The 17,364-nt window shown below is 40.6% G+C and overlaps 1 long non-coding RNA gene across 2 annotated transcripts in view; it reads left to right on the forward strand.

Annotated features, from left to right (window-relative positions):
• Nucleotides 1-17,364, forward strand: part of LOC143817996 (uncharacterized) — a 72,028-nt gene that overhangs the window by 17,256 nt on the left and 37,408 nt on the right. Inside the window, exons 2-3 of one of the 2 annotated variants that reach the window (XR_013224247.1) lie at nt 7,325-7,381; nt 9,190-9,219. This is a non-coding gene — a long non-coding RNA (uncharacterized LOC143817996). Of the gene's footprint in view, nt 1-7,324; nt 7,382-9,189; nt 9,220-17,364 lie in introns of those variants that run through there. The other variant, XR_013224248.1, reaches the window with a different exon arrangement.

Here is a 17,364-nt window from a genome sequence, read left to right on the forward strand (position 1 = left end):
TTCCTGAAGAACCCGTCGTAAATCAGGGGAGATGGCAGAAAGAATCACCCCTTCCTTCAGAATACCGACCGGCTCAAGGACCCCAGGAGAATCAGGCAAAAAGCTCCTAGAGAGGGCATCAGCCTTAACATTCTTAGAACCCGGAAGATACGAGACCACAAAATCAAAACGGGAGAAAAACAGGGACCATCGGGCCTGTCTAGGATTCAGCCGTTTGGCAGACTCGAGATAAATCAGATTCTTATGATCGGTCAAGACCACAATACGGTGCTTGGCCCCCTCAAGCCAATGTCGCCACTCCTCAAATGCCCACTTCATAGCCAACAACTCACGATTGCCGACATCATAATTGCGTTCCGCAGGCGAAAACTTTCGAGAAAAGAAGGCACACGGTTTCATCAAGGAACCATCAGAATTCCTCTGAGACAAAACGGCCCCTGCCCCAATCTCAGAAGCGTCAACCTCAACCTGAAAAGGAAGAGAAACATCCGGCTGACGCAACACAGGGGCAGAAGTAAATCGGCATTTAAGCTCCTGAAAGGCAGAAACAGCCGCAGAGGACCAATTTGTCACATCAGCGCCTTTCTTCGTCAATTCGGTCAGGGGTTTAACCACACTGGAGAAGTTGGCAATGAAACGGCGATAAAAATTAGCAAAGCCCAAAAATTTCTGAAGGCTCTTCACGGATGTGGGCTGGATCCAATCATGAATGGCCTGAACCTTAACCGGATCCATATCTATTGATGAGGGAGAAAAAATGAAGCCCAAAAAATAAATCTTCTGTACTCCAAAGAGGCACATAGACCCCTTCACAAACAAGGCATTATCACGAAGGATCTGAAATACCATCCTGACTTGTTTCACATGAGACTCCCAATCATCTGAAAAAATCAAAATATCATCCAAATATACAATCATGAATTTATCAAGATAATTCCGAAATATATCATGCATGAAGGACTGAAACACAGATGGAGCATTAGAGAGTCCGAATGGCATCACAAGGTATTCAAAATGGCCTTCGGGCGTATTAAACGCAGTTTTCCATTCGTCACCCTGCTTAATACGAACAAGATTATATGCCCCTCGAAGGTCAATCTTAGTAAACCAACTAGCCCCCTTAATCCTAGCAAACAGATCAGAAAGCAAAGGCAAAGGGTATTGGAATTTGACCGTGATCTTATTCAAGAGGCGATAATCAATACAGGGTCTCAAGGAGCCATCTTTTTTGGCAACAAAAAAAAAAACCTGCTCCCAATGGTGAAGAAGATGGCCGAATATGCCCCTTCTCCAAGGACTCCTTAACATAGCTCCGCATGGCGGTATGTTCTGGCACAGACAGGTTGAAAAGTCGGCCCTTAGGGAACTTACAGCCTGGAATCAAGTCAATAGCACAATCACAGTCCCTATGCGGTGGAAGGGAACTGGACTTGGGCTCATTGAATACATCCTGGAAATCTGACAAAAACTCAGGAATTTCAGAAGAGGGGGAGGAGGCAATTGACATCAAAGGAATGTCACCATGAACCCCCTGACAACCCCAAGAGATAGAAAAGGGAAAACTATCTTGCCTCAGAGAAAATTCCCAAAGGATAGGCAGCCCCCCACAAATATTGACTGTGAGAGGAGAGGGAAAAAACATACACAGACTGAAATGAGAATTTAGCAAAGGAGGCCACTTCTAGCTAAATAGAAAGGATAGGACAGAGTACTATGCGGTCAGTATTAAAACACTAGAAAATATCCACCACAGAAAATACAAAATCTCCACAGCTAACTAAAGATATGGAGGGTATATCTGCATCTCCAGAGATACCAGCTTGGCTAAACAAATCCTTATACAGACCAAGCTGGACAAGACAAAACATAGAAAAGAACTGAACAATAAGGCCACAGCATGTGGACAGCAAAATCAAGGCCAGAACTTATCTTTGTTGAAATGAACTGCAAAGCAGAAGAGACCAGGCAGGGATGTGAATCCTCCAGGAACCATGGACAACTGGCACTGACTAAAGGGTGAAGCAAGACTAAATAGCCCAATCAAAATTACAAAAAGTGAACACACCTGACAAATGCTGCGATTCAGAGACAGCAGCGCTACCACCTACAACCACCGGAGGGAGCCCAAGAGCAGAATTCACAACGCCTTCCTCTTCAGAGTTGGTTCCGTTGTTTTTTCAGCATGTGGTTCGTTTGCATGGTATTCCGGAGAATATTGTGTCCGACAGAGGTTCCCAGTTTGTTTCTAGGTTATGGCGGGCCTTTTGTGCTAGGCTGGGCATTGATTTGTCTTTTTCTTCTGCATTTCATCCTCAGACAAATGGCCAGACCGAGCGAACTAATCAGACTTTGGAGACTTATTTGAGATGCTTTGTGTTTGCTGATCAGGATGATTGGGTGGCCTTTTTGCCATTGGCCGAGTTTGCCCTTAATAATCGGGCTAGTTCGGCTACTTCGGTTTCGCCTTTTTTTTGTAATTTTGGTTTTCATCCTCGTTTTTCTTCTGGGCAGGTTGAGCCTTCTGACTGTCCTGGTGTGGATTCTGTGGTTGACAGGTTGCAGCAGATTTGGGCTCGTGTGGTGGACAATTTGGTGTTGTCTCAGGAGGAGGCTCAATGTTTTGCTAGCCGTCGTCGGTGTGTTGGTTCCCGGCTTCGGGTTGGGGATTTGGTTTGGTTGTCTTCCCGTCATGTTCCTATGAAGGTTTCTTCCGGCCTCTTTTGCTATCCATAATGTCTTCCATAGATCTTTATTACGGAAATATGTGGTGCCCGTTGTTCCCTCTGTTGATCCTCCGGCCCCTGTTTTGGTTGATGGGGAGTTGGAGTATGTGGTTGAGAAGATTTTGGATTCTCGTTTTTCGAGGCGGAGGCTTCAGTACCTTGTCAAATGGAAGGGTTATGGCCAGGAGGATAATTCTTGGGTTTTTGCTTCTGATGTCCATGCTGCTGATTTGGTCCGTGCCTTTCATCTGGCTCGTCCTGATCGGCCTGGGGGCGCTGGTGAGGGTTCGGTGACCCCTCCTCAAGGGGAGGGTACTGTTGTGAATTCTGCTTTTGGGTTCCCTCCGGTGGTAGTAGGTGGTAATGCAGTTGTCCCTGGGTTGCAGTCCTGGTCAGGTGTGTCTGCTGATTGCAGTTCTGACTGGGGTATTTAGGTGTGCAGGATTCATTAGTCCTTGCCAGTTGTCAATTGCTGTTGGGAGGTGTTGGACCTCTGCCTGGTTCCTCCTGCCTTTCTGCCAAATCAGCAAAGATAAGTGTCTATTTTTTTTCTCTGTGGCACACATGCTGTGTGCTTCATAATTCAGTGCTATTCTTTGTGTTTTCTTGTCCAGCTTAGATTGTGTCAGTATTTTCTCAGTCTTGTTGGATTCTCTGGGGGTTGCAGATATTCATTCCACGTCTTTAGTTAGATTGTGGAATTTTTTTTATTATCTGTTGTGGATATTTTTGGAAGGGTTTTTTACTGACCGCCTAGTTATCTTTCCTATCCTTTCCTATTTAGCTAGAGTGGCCTCTTTTGCTAAATCCTGTTTTCTACCTGCGTGTGTCTTTTCTTCTCCTACTCACAGTCATTATTCGTGGGGGGCTGCCTATCCTTTGGGGGTCTGCTCTGAGGCAAGGTAGTATTCCTATTTCCATCTATAGGGGTATTTAGTCCTCCGGCTGTGTTGAGGTGTCTAGGGTTTGTTAGGCACACCCCACGGCTACTTCTAGTTGTGGTGTTAGTTCAGGATTTGCGGTCAGTACAGGTTCCACCGACTCCAGAGAAAGTTTCATGCGGCTCCAAGGTCACCGGATCATAACAGTGATCCTACATCATTTTTTTGGGGGGGGTCCCTCGTAAATTTATCAGTAATGGCTAAGCAAACAGCTGTGAGCTGTTATTGATAGCCTGGGAAACTTTTGGGATATTGTCCTTTTTACCAGATTTTTAACATCAGTTCCCAGCCATGGGCTTTCCCTCTGCTTGTTCTGAAAATTACGCAGGAGCTCACTCCAGTTTTTAAATTTAGTTCTTAATTTTAGACAGGAGGAACACAGCAGGGGCTGAATACAACTTGCATCATTGTCGCATGATCACGCTGATCTCAGGGAGCCCAGGCAACAATGATGAGAGCTGCCTTCAGTAGCTGGCCGCTGGGAACAGCACAAGCTCTACCGCTTCTTCCCAGGTGCTGGCTGATAGCACATGAAGGTCATCAGTGTGTGGCATGCTGTCATCAGCGTGCTGCTGATAAAGAACTGACATGTCTGCTGGTTTCCATGTGAAAAACCTCCATTGAACACCACCATTGACCACTCCAGGACCAGTAGAAATGCTGGAGAGCACGAAACAATCGTCGTCCCACACGTGCTCCTTCCCTTTACTGCAGCCAGTTTTAAACATGCTTTTCTGAGTAAAGACATTGGATTTTACAGGACTGGTGAGTGCCACTATTTTTTCTTCTCACGCTTTGTAGAAATACATTCCAAGAGGAGAAACCGGACAGCCTCTGCCTGCACTGCTTTTGGTGCCTGACCTGATGAAGGCCCCACTTTGGGGCAAAATGTGTTGTACAGAGGATCTAATGAAGAACTCTTCACTACTGATCCATCTCAGTATATTTCCTGTTGCCACCATGAGATGTTTTGTTTTTCATACTAGAATGTATTTTATATTTGTTGTTGGTACTCGATTATTAGTTACTCAAGAATTACTCATTACTTAATAGGTTATTTAAATGTTTATGTCACTGTTCATAGGTAATCTATCTACTAAACTCTTGATAAAGTCCGATAACCAGACACAAGGAAATCCTAGGAGAAGCGTTTACATGCTTGTCAGATGAGCTCCAATATTTAAACAGATTCTTCAGGAAGCTACTGACGTGACATGGAAGATATTCTATAATCACCACCCAGCACATTAACTCCTGAACCTCTTATGTTATCACTCCCATTTCAGCACTATGTAAGTTCAGTAGATCATCCCTCCACTTACACAATTCTTTCATGATTTATTTTAAATAGGATAAAAGGAAGAAATAAAAAAAGAAACATTTTCTGATTTAAGCCATAACAATCCTAAGACTGAAGAGATTCATCATGGTGATTATTTTGCTGCGTGCACAGCTTTATTGTTGTTCATCAATTTTATTTATTTGGAAAACCAGACACAGCATAGTGCACATGCTCCCCTGCTCTTACAAGGGCAGCACATACCTGCTAAGATGGCCCCAGCCAATAGCTGGTGGTCATCTTAAATAGGGAGGTGCCTAAGCAAGATTGAGTTATTAGTGAGTGAAGTGTTCTGCTAGTGAGTTTTTAGATCCCCTGGTCCTTGTGTGGATAGATCCTGAACCCAAACTCCTTGTCTGTGTGGGGCCTTTGCCCGATCCTCGTCCCCTGGTCTATGTGTGGCTAGTGCCTGAATCTTGTCCCCTTGTCCGTTTGTGGCCAGAGCCTTAACCTCATCCGCTGGTCCATGTATCGCTAGTGCCTGAACCTTGTCCCCTGGTTTGTGTGGGGGCAGTGTCTGAACCTGCTCATCTGGTTCTTGTGTGGCCAGTGTCTGAACGTGTACTTCATGTATCCGGATTGTTGTACCAGTCCCCAAATCCACCCCCGTCTGTGACTCCTTGTCCGTATCTGTCCTGCCTGAGGAATAGTCAAAAATGGATCTCAAGTCCAGTCCGTGTCTGCGTCCCTGACCCCTGGGATCAGCAGCTGTATTACCAGAGAGTGTTTAGGAGTGGTACCTGACAGCTACCTGCAGCTCTAGCTTGACTGCTTAGCTATGCCCCTCCTAGGTATACCTGACCCCGTAGCACAGTGGGTCCATGAACCACATGCGCCACCTGCATGAGTGACACACTGTAGTCATGAAAATCATATTCAAATGTTGAATAAATAAAATGATTCTCTCAAATCTGTGTATAAAATTGGCAAGTGCAATGTGAGAAAAAATTGCATTGCTCTGTCAACAATGTTATTCAATTAGGCAGTGTTCATCTGCAAGTTTTTCCTCACCTGGAATTGAAATGAGGAAAAAAATTGCAGCATGCTGCATATATGGCCCAGTAAAATGGCCAAGACTCACCAATTCAAGTCAATGAGTGTGAGAAAAAAATAGTTCGGCACATGGGCCATGCACACCCACCTCATAGGAAACCTGACATTTCATCAGCCGAGTACAGTAAATTCAAAGTGTGAACTGTCATAATAAAATATTTATATAGATAAAATAAATATATAGAAAGATGTCAGTGAGATACAGTATATATTTAGTGCAGTGCGTGTGTAGCTTACTGTACATGTATTTAGTTAATAAATATAAAATTAAATTCAAAATATGGCATGGGGTCCGCCATATTTTTAATAACCAAAGAAAAAGTCCTTTAATTGTGAAAAGCACTCCCCAATCCTCTTTTACTCATTTATGATCTTTAAAAATGTAAATAATCAAAAGGGGTCTGAAGTAACTCCACGATGATTGGTGACGATGTCGACGATGTGACCACTCAGACGGCAGCTGGAACACAATGACAGTAGTGTGTGAATCCAGCTGCTGTGATGTGCGCTGACGTCAGTAAGCTTACCGCTATCAACTGCTGAAATCTTACTGACCTCACTGCATGCAGTGTGAGAATTTCTGGGGCAGCTGAGGGCTGGTGTTATTAGTCAGGGAGGGGGCTAATATCCACTGGCCCCTTCCCAGCCTATTAAGCAGTTGTCTGCTTAGCCTTTACTGGTTATTAAAAAGTAGTGGTGCTCCCAAGTCATTTGTTTTTTGGTGGGTCTAACCTTTAACCAGTAAAGGCCACACAGACAGCTGTGAACTGTTATTAATAATCTTGGAAGCTTCATGGATATTTGCTTCTTCCCAGAATAATAACATCAGCCCCCAGCTGTCTGCTTTCCCTCAGTTGGGTATTAAAAATAAGGGGGACCCAACACAATTCTTTCTTTTATTTCTTTATTTGTTAGCTAAATACATATACAGTAAGCTACACATGCGAAGCACTGATTATGTATCTCACTGACATATTTCTTACTATCATCTATCTATATCTGTATATAAGATTGTTTTGAGTTTGAAAACTAGATTGAAATGTCCTAGAGAATTACTGTAAGTAAAAGATTATGTTATAAATGCATTGCATATGGATTGCATAAGCATATCATTCTAGGAGCTAGGTGAGAAAAAAACGCATGACACTTGCATGACACTCTCCAACTGTTCTGTTTTCTCAGCTACTTTATATATGCAGATGTGAGCATACCCTTACTAATATACTTACATTTTTAAGACTTGACTGATCTCCCAAATTTATTTGCAGTTAGCTGGTCCCAGAAGTTTGAATATTTTCCTCTAAGCAGAAATGCTCAACCTCAGGGTAAGTTCACACAACCGCCTAAGAAAAAATGTCCGATCATTATCAAGAAAAGCTAATGATTTTTCTTCTGTATTATCATCTGTAGGCACTCCGTATGACATACATACGTCATGTGTAAGGTCTTATGGTCAGCTGAGTCCTCACGCCTCCACATATTTTTTCTGAACAATTATAATTTCCAGTTTTATAATTTCCTTTGCCCAAATTTATTCACCACAAGTTTTTGATGAAAATTTGGCAAAATTGGTGAATTCAAATTTCAAAAGTTCTGTTCATCTACTTAGTAATTCTATGAGAAATCTATAAATCTGTCTTTTATAAACTCTGCCTAGTAAATTGCTGAAGGCAAATAAAATATTATCATTTGCAGGGGTTTTCCAGGAAATGTATAATTTACCCAAGAGACTTCCTTTGTATCAATGAGAGTATTAGAGATAATTCAGGTCAGTTTTTCTTACGAGTGTGTTTCACGTATAGCACTCAAATCTATGATACTATGTGGGGCAGTTCACATGTCCAACTTTTTAAGTTGGACTGAGTGGTATGCACAAAAGCACGGAGACACGTCTGATATTAAGACTTGTTCATACCTTCAGTATTTGGTCAGTATTTTACATTAGTATTTGTAAGCCCAAATCAGGAGAGGAGCAATCAGAGGAAAAGTATAATAGAAACACGTCACCACTTCTGTATTTATCACCCACTCCTGATTTTGGCTTACAGATACTGATGTAAAATACTGAGCTAATACTGAATGTGAGAACAAGGCCTGTTAGGGCTAGTGGAACGCACCAAATAATTAGAAAGATAGAGTAAGGTGCGCTCACAGCCCGGGGTCCACTGTGCAGAGATGGAACCTGCTGCTAAGTAATGACGGACTATATGGCGGTACAATATGGATTCACACTCGGGTTAACGTCACCCGTATGAAGAAAGTGAACCCTGTTACGTCACAGGACCGTGGTACCGCACAAAGAGCGCAAGCAAGGAGTCACAGAACTCTACCCCTAGACTCGGGATTAGAGTACAACTAGACCTCTTGAGCTCGACACCGCAACTGGGGTGTCAGTGTAACTGAAATAATAATTTAAATGCACGGGAGTGCATGCGGTGCCGCTCTGGCAGACGCCACTAACAACCCAGGCTTGGGCAAGAAAGCGCAAGGCGCCGCACTGGCGGTCACAGCAATTGACGCTGTTTTGTGTGCCACGTGCTGATAGCAAGTGGGGCCCTAGATAGCAATCATCCACCTTAAATGAGCAGTCATACACAAGGGAGGGGATAATTAATGAGCGACTTTCACAAGTCAACACACACACGTTTACAAGTGTACACTAGCGCATGGCCGAGCGGCCATGCGAACCTTTTATTGCGGCAGTGCTACAAGACCTTCCAGATGGTCTAATAGGAGCCACAACAGGACCTGAGCATGTGACCCCTGACCTCCAATGGGAGGTCGTCCCGTGGGCATGCTCAGTAAGGGAAAAGCATGACTTAGTCCCAGAAAGACCTGCTTGCTGCTGAACATTGCTGGCTACAAGGACAGAGCCTGGAAGGGCAGCGGTAACCAGTCGTCCAGTATCAGCCTGAGCTAGACGCTGGGACCGACATCTCTGCTGAGCAGACTCCACTGCACCTGGAGAAGAATGGGAGACCACAGCGGAGATGGTTTGAGATTCCCCCCTGTGCAGAGGCGGGAACTTGACACCCAGTATGTCCTCAGTCAAAAAATTGAATACCTTCCATGTGCTGTTAGATTTTCATAGACTTAGGAGAAGCTCGAGAAATCTCTTTTATTTTTCTATCAGAGAAAAACTGATGAAGCTTTGAACAGGGAGTTGACTTGAACGTCCCGCCCTTCACCATACCTGTGATTTTTAATTACATCTTAACACTATTGGTTCTGAGCCTCCCTATAAAAATAGGCTTTATCGTGTCATTAGCCACAAGCATGTGTTCACATTGGGCAGTAGCTCAGAGACCATAGGTGAGTGTTCACACCAGACAGGCAGTGTAGTTACCCATTCAATCTGAGATTACCTTGTCGTTGGTGAATGGGCTCACAATATTTGGCCAAATCTTGTGCTAAAATCTCATGTTTGTTCATAAAATTCATAAGCCATTATGCTATTCCTATTTCCTAGATTTCAAACTTTCTTATTTTAGCACAGATGTGTGCAGCCATTATCTATTATTATATATGTATTTTTTTTGGCTTTGCACCATCACTTATAACCATTATATGTACTGTTCAGTCAGTTTACCCATTGTTATTATATGTTATTTTTCTGACTTGAACGTCCCGCCCTTCACCATACCTGTGATTTTTAATTACATCTTAACACTATTGGTTCTGAGCCTCCCTATAAAAATAGGCTTTATCGTGTCATTAGCCACAAGCATGTGTTCACATTGGGCAGTAGCTCAGAGACCATAGGTGAGTGTTCACACCAGACAGGCAGTGTAGTTACCCATTCAATCTGAGATTACCTTGTCGTTGGTGAATGGGCTCACAATATTTGGCCAAATCTTGTGCTAAAATCTCATGTTTGTTCATAAAATTCATAAGCCATTATGCTATTCCTATTTCCTAGATTTCAAACTTTCTTATTTTAGCACAGATGTGTGCAGCCATTATCTATTATTATATATGTATTTTTTTTGGCTTTGCACCATCACTTATAACCATTATATGTACTGTTCAGTCAGTTTACCCATTGTTATTATATGTTATTTTTCTGACTTGAACGTCCCGCCCTTCACCATACCTGTGATTTTTAATTACATCTTAACACTATTGGTTCTGAGCCTCCCTATAAAAATAGGCTTTATCGTGTCATTAGCCACAAGCATGTGTTCACATTGGGCAGTAGCTCAGAGACCATAGGTGAGTGTTCACACCAGACAGGCAGTGTAGTTACCCATTCAATCTGAGATTACCTTGTCGTTGGTGAATGGGCTCACAATATTTGGCCAAATCTTGTGCTAAAATCTCATGTTTGTTCATAAAATTCATAAGCCATTATGCTATTCCTATTTCCTAGATTTCAAACTTTCTTATTTTAGCACAGATGTGTGCAGCCATTATCTATTATTATATATGTATTTTTTTTGGCTTTGCACCATCACTTATAACCATTATATGTACTGTTCAGTCAGTTTACCCATTGTTATTATATGTTATTTTTCTGACTTGAACGTCCCGCCCTTCACCATACCTGTGATTTTTAATTACATCTTAACACTATTGGTTCTGAGCCTCCCTATAAAAATAGGCTTTATCGTGTCATTAGCCACAAGCATGTGTTCACATTGGGCAGTAGCTCAGAGACCATAGGTGAGTGTTCACACCAGACAGGCAGTGTAGTTACCCATTCAATCTGAGATTACCTTGTCGTTGGTGAATGGGCTCACAATATTTGGCCAAATCTTGTGCTAAAATCTCATGTTTGTTCATAAAATTCATAAGCCATTATGCTATTCCTATTTCCTAGATTTCAAACTTTCTTATTTTAGCACAGATGTGTGCAGCCATTATCTATTATTATATATGTATTTTTTTTGGCTTTGCACCATCACTTATAACCATTATATGTACTGTTCAGTCAGTTTACCCATTGTTATTATATGTTATTTTTCTGACTTGAACGTCCCGCCCTTCACCATACCTGTGATTTTTAATTACATCTTAACACTATTGGTTCTGAGCCTCCCTATAAAAATAGGCTTTATCGTGTCATTAGCCACAAGCATGTGTTCACATTGGGCAGTAGCTCAGAGACCATAGGTGAGTGTTCACACCAGACAGGCAGTGTAGTTACCCATTCAATCTGAGATTACCTTGTCGTTGGTGAATGGGCTCACAATATTTGGCCAAATCTTGTGCTAAAATCTCATGTTTGTTCATAAAATTCATAAGCCATTATGCTATTCCTATTTCCTAGATTTCAAACTTTCTTATTTTAGCACAGATGTGTGCAGCCATTATCTATTATTATATATGTATTTTTTTTGGCTTTGCACCATCACTTATAACCATTATATGTACTGTTCAGTCAGTTTACCCATTGTTATTATATGTTATTTTTCTGACTTGAACGTCCCGCCCTTCACCATACCTGTGATTTTTAATTACATCTTAACACTATTGGTTCTGAGCCTCCCTATAAAAATAGGCTTTATCGTGTCATTAGCCACAAGCATGTGTTCACATTGGGCAGTAGCTCAGAGACCATAGGTGAGTGTTCACACCAGACAGGCAGTGTAGTTACCCATTCAATCTGAGATTACCTTGTCGTTGGTGAATGGGCTCACAATATTTGGCCAAATCTTGTGCTAAAATCTCATGTTTGTTCATAAAATTCATAAGCCATTATGCTATTCCTATTTCCTAGATTTCAAACTTTCTTATTTTAGCACAGATGTGTGCAGCCATTATCTATTATTATATATGTATTTTTTTTGGCTTTGCACCATCACTTATAACCATTATATGTACTGTTCAGTCAGTTTACCCATTGTTATTATATGTTATTTTTCTGACTTGAACGTCCCGCCCTTCACCATACCTGTGATTTTTAATTACATCTTAACACTATTGGTTCTGAGCCTCCCTATAAAAATAGGCTTTATCGTGTCATTAGCCACAAGCATGTGTTCACATTGGGCAGTAGCTCAGAGACCATAGGTGAGTGTTCACACCAGACAGGCAGTGTAGTTACCCATTCAATCTGAGATTACCTTGTCGTTGGTGAATGGGCTCACAATATTTGGCCAAATCTTGTGCTAAAATCTCATGTTTGTTCATAAAATTCATAAGCCATTATGCTATTCCTATTTCCTAGATTTCAAACTTTCTTATTTTAGCACAGATGTGTGCAGCCATTATCTATTATTATATATGTATTTTTTTTGGCTTTGCACCATCACTTATAACCATTATATGTACTGTTCAGTCAGTTTACCCATTGTTATTATATGTTATTTTTCTGACTTGAACGTCCCGCCCTTCACCATACCTGTGATTTTTAATTACATCTTAACACTATTGGTTCTGAGCCTCCCTATAAAAATAGGCTTTATCGTGTCATTAGCCACAAGCATGTGTTCACATTGGGCAGTAGCTCAGAGACCATAGGTGAGTGTTCACACCAGACAGGCAGTGTAGTTACCCATTCAATCTGAGATTACCTTGTCGTTGGTGAATGGGCTCACAATATTTGGCCAAATCTTGTGCTAAAATCTCATGTTTGTTCATAAAATTCATAAGCCATTATGCTATTCCTATTTCCTAGATTTCAAACTTTCTTATTTTAGCACAGATGTGTGCAGCCATTATCTATTATTATATATGTATTTTTTTTGGCTTTGCACCATCACTTATAACCATTATATGTACTGTTCAGTCAGTTTACCCATTGTTATTATATGTTATTTTTCTGACTTGAACGTCCCGCCCTTCACCATACCTGTGATTTTTAATTACATCTTAACACTATTGGTTCTGAGCCTCCCTATAAAAATAGGCTTTATCGTGTCATTAGCCACAAGCATGTGTTCACATTGGGCAGTAGCTCAGAGACCATAGGTGAGTGTTCACACCAGACAGGCAGTGTAGTTACCCATTCAATCTGAGATTACCTTGTCGTTGGTGAATGGGCTCACAATATTTGGCCAAATCTTGTGCTAAAATCTCATGTTTGTTCATAAAATTCATAAGCCATTATGCTATTCCTATTTCCTAGATTTCAAACTTTCTTATTTTAGCACAGATGTGTGCAGCCATTATCTATTATTATATATGTATTTTTTTTGGCTTTGCACCATCACTTATAACCATTATATGTACTGTTCAGTCAGTTTACCCATTGTTATTATATGTTATTTTTCTGACTTGAACGTCCCGCCCTTCACCATACCTGTGATTTTTAATTACATCTTAACACTATTGGTTCTGAGCCTCCCTATAAAAATAGGCTTTATCGTGTCATTAGCCACAAGCATGTGTTCACATTGGGCAGTAGCTCAGAGACCATAGGTGAGTGTTCACACCAGACAGGCAGTGTAGTTACCCATTCAATCTGAGATTACCTTGTCGTTGGTGAATGGGCTCACAATATTTGGCCAAATCTTGTGCTAAAATCTCATGTTTGTTCATAAAATTCATAAGCCATTATGCTATTCCTATTTCCTAGATTTCAAACTTTCTTATTTTAGCACAGATGTGTGCAGCCATTATCTATTATTATATATGTATTTTTTTTGGCTTTGCACCATCACTTATAACCATTATATGTACTGTTCAGTCAGTTTACCCATTGTTATTATATGTTATTTTTCTGACTTGAACGTCCCGCCCTTCACCATACCTGTGATTTTTAATTACATCTTAACACTATTGGTTCTGAGCCTCCCTATAAAAATAGGCTTTATCGTGTCATTAGCCACAAGCATGTGTTCACATTGGGCAGTAGCTCAGAGACCATAGGTGAGTGTTCACACCAGACAGGCAGTGTAGTTACCCATTCAATCTGAGATTACCTTGTCGTTGGTGAATGGGCTCACAATATTTGGCCAAATCTTGTGCTAAAATCTCATGTTTGTTCATAAAATTCATAAGCCATTATGCTATTCCTATTTCCTAGATTTCAAACTTTCTTATTTTAGCACAGATGTGTGCAGCCATTATCTATTATTATATATGTATTTTTTTTGGCTTTGCACCATCACTTATAACCATTATATGTACTGTTCAGTCAGTTTACCCATTGTTATTATATGTTATTTTTCTGACTTGAACGTCCCGCCCTTCACCATACCTGTGATTTTTAATTACATCTTAACACTATTGGTTCTGAGCCTCCCTATAAAAATAGGCTTTATCGTGTCATTAGCCACAAGCATGTGTTCACATTGGGCAGTAGCTCAGAGACCATAGGTGAGTGTTCACACCAGACAGGCAGTGTAGTTACCCATTCAATCTGAGATTACCTTGTCGTTGGTGAATGGGCTCACAATATTTGGCCAAATCTTGTGCTAAAATCTCATGTTTGTTCATAAAATTCATAAGCCATTATGCTATTCCTATTTCCTAGATTTCAAACTTTCTTATTTTAGCACAGATGTGTGCAGCCATTATCTATTATTATATATGTATTTTTTTTGGCTTTGCACCATCACTTATAACCATTATATGTACTGTTCAGTCAGTTTACCCATTGTTATTATATGTTATTTTTCTGACTTGAACGTCCCGCCCTTCACCATACCTGTGATTTTTAATTACATCTTAACACTATTGGTTCTGAGCCTCCCTATAAAAATAGGCTTTATCGTGTCATTAGCCACAAGCATGTGTTCACATTGGGCAGTAGCTCAGAGACCATAGGTGAGTGTTCACACCAGACAGGCAGTGTAGTTACCCATTCAATCTGAGATTACCTTGTCGTTGGTGAATGGGCTCACAATATTTGGCCAAATCTTGTGCTAAAATCTCATGTTTGTTCATAAAATTCATAAGCCATTATGCTATTCCTATTTCCTAGATTTCAAACTTTCTTATTTTAGCACAGATGTGTGCAGCCATTATCTATTATTATATATGTATTTTTTTTGGCTTTGCACCATCACTTATAACCATTATATGTACTGTTCAGTCAGTTTACCCATTGTTATTATATGTTATTTTTCTGACTTGAACGTCCCGCCCTTCACCATACCTGTGATTTTTAATTACATCTTAACACTATTGGTTCTGAGCCTCCCTATAAAAATAGGCTTTATCGTGTCATTAGCCACAAGCATGTGTTCACATTGGGCAGTAGCTCAGAGACCATAGGTGAGTGTTCACACCAGACAGGCAGTGTAGTTACCCATTCAATCTGAGATTACCTTGTCGTTGGTGAATGGGCTCACAATATTTGGCCAAATCTTGTGCTAAAATCTCATGTTTGTTCATAAAATTCATAAGCCATTATGCTATTCCTATTTCCTAGATTTCAAACTTTCTTATTTTAGCACAGATGTGTGCAGCCATTATCTATTATTATATATGTATTTTTTTTTGGCTTTGCACCATCACTTATAACCATTATATGTACTGTTCAGTCAGTTTACCCATTGTTATTATATGTTATTTTTCTGACTTGAACGTCCCGCCCTTCACCATACCTGTGATTTTTAATTACATCTTAACACTATTGGTTCTGAGCCTCCCTATAAAAATAGGCTTTATCGTGTCATTAGCCACAAGCATGTGTTCACATTGGGCAGTAGCTCAGAGACCATAGGTGAGTGTTCACACCAGACAGGCAGTGTAGTTACCCATTCAATCTGAGATTACCTTGTCGTTGGTGAATGGGCTCACAATATTTGGCCAAATCTTGTGCTAAAATCTCATGTTTGTTCATAAAATTCATAAGCCATTATGCTATTCCTATTTCCTAGATTTCAAACTTTCTTATTTTAGCACAGATGTGTGCAGCCATTATCTATTATTATATATGTATTTTTTTTGGCTTTGCACCATCACTTATAACCATTATATGTACTGTTCAGTCAGTTTACCCATTGTTATTATATGTTATTTTTCTGACTTGAACGTCCCGCCCTTCACCATACCTGTGATTTTTAATTACATCTTAACACTATTGGTTCTGAGCCTCCCTATAAAAATAGGCTTTATCGTGTCATTAGCCACAAGCATGTGTTCACATTGGGCAGTAGCTCAGAGACCATAGGTGAGTGTTCACACCAGACAGGCAGTGTAGTTACCCATTCAATCTGAGATTACCTTGTCGTTGGTGAATGGGCTCACAATATTTGGCCAAATCTTGTGCTAAAATCTCATGTTTGTTCATAAAATTCATAAGCCATTATGCTATTCCTATTTCCTAGATTTCAAACTTTCTTATTTTAGCACAGATGTGTGCAGCCATTATCTATTATTATATATGTATTTTTTTTGGCTTTGCACCATCACTTATAACCATTATATGTACTGTTCAGTCAGTTTACCCATTGTTATTATATGTTATTTTTCTGACTTGAACGTCCCGCCCTTCACCATACCTGTGATTTTTAATTACATCTTAACACTATTGGTTCTGAGCCTCCCTATAAAAATAGGCTTTATCGTGTCATTAGCCACAAGCATGTGTTCACATTGGGCAGTAGCTCAGAGACCATAGGTGAGTGTTCACACCAGACAGGCAGTGTAGTTACCCATTCAATCTGAGATTACCTTGTCGTTGGTGAATGGGCTCACAATATTTGGCCAAATCTTGTGCTAAAATCTCATGTTTGTTCATAAAATTCATAAGCCATTATGCTATTCCTATTTCCTAGATTTCAAACTTTCTTATTTTAGCACAGATGTGTGCAGCCATTATCTATTATTGAACAGGGAGTTGGACCAGATGTCCCAGGAGGTCCCTTCCAACTCTAACATTCTATGATTCTGACCAGACTCTGATGGTAAAATCTTACACACTGTGCAAACTCTGATGACATACTGATCAAAAACACTAATGAAATTCAGACTGTTTCTTTTTTTCCCCAAAAAATCATTGACATCTGAATGATCCCTTACCAAATGACTCTTCAGTGCGATCAACAGATTTCTTTAACAAGCAAGCCATGAAACACTATGCAGACAGAAGGCGAGGGGCACAGCCATGTGCTATCAAAAGAGGTGATATGGTTGTTGTGCGTCAAAAATCAACCAACAAAACCTCAGCTGTATATAGTCCTGCAAAATATAATGTTACTGAGAGAAAAGGCAATATGGTCACAGCTGAACAAGACGGACACTCCATTACTCGAAATTCCTCACATTTTAAAATCATACCGCAGAACGATGGTAATGAACTCCCACCAGTGGAAGATTTGATACCCGACAATGGAGAGGACCAACAAGAGGTGGCTGATCCATCAGCACTGGACACCCCCAATGAACCCAGACATTACCCTAGACGGGAAAGAAG

The sequence above is a fragment of the Ranitomeya variabilis genome, chromosome 3 (genome assembly GCF_051348905.1).
Source record: "Ranitomeya variabilis isolate aRanVar5 chromosome 3, aRanVar5.hap1, whole genome shotgun sequence".
Classification (NCBI taxonomy): domain Eukaryota; kingdom Metazoa; phylum Chordata; class Amphibia; order Anura; family Dendrobatidae; genus Ranitomeya; species Ranitomeya variabilis.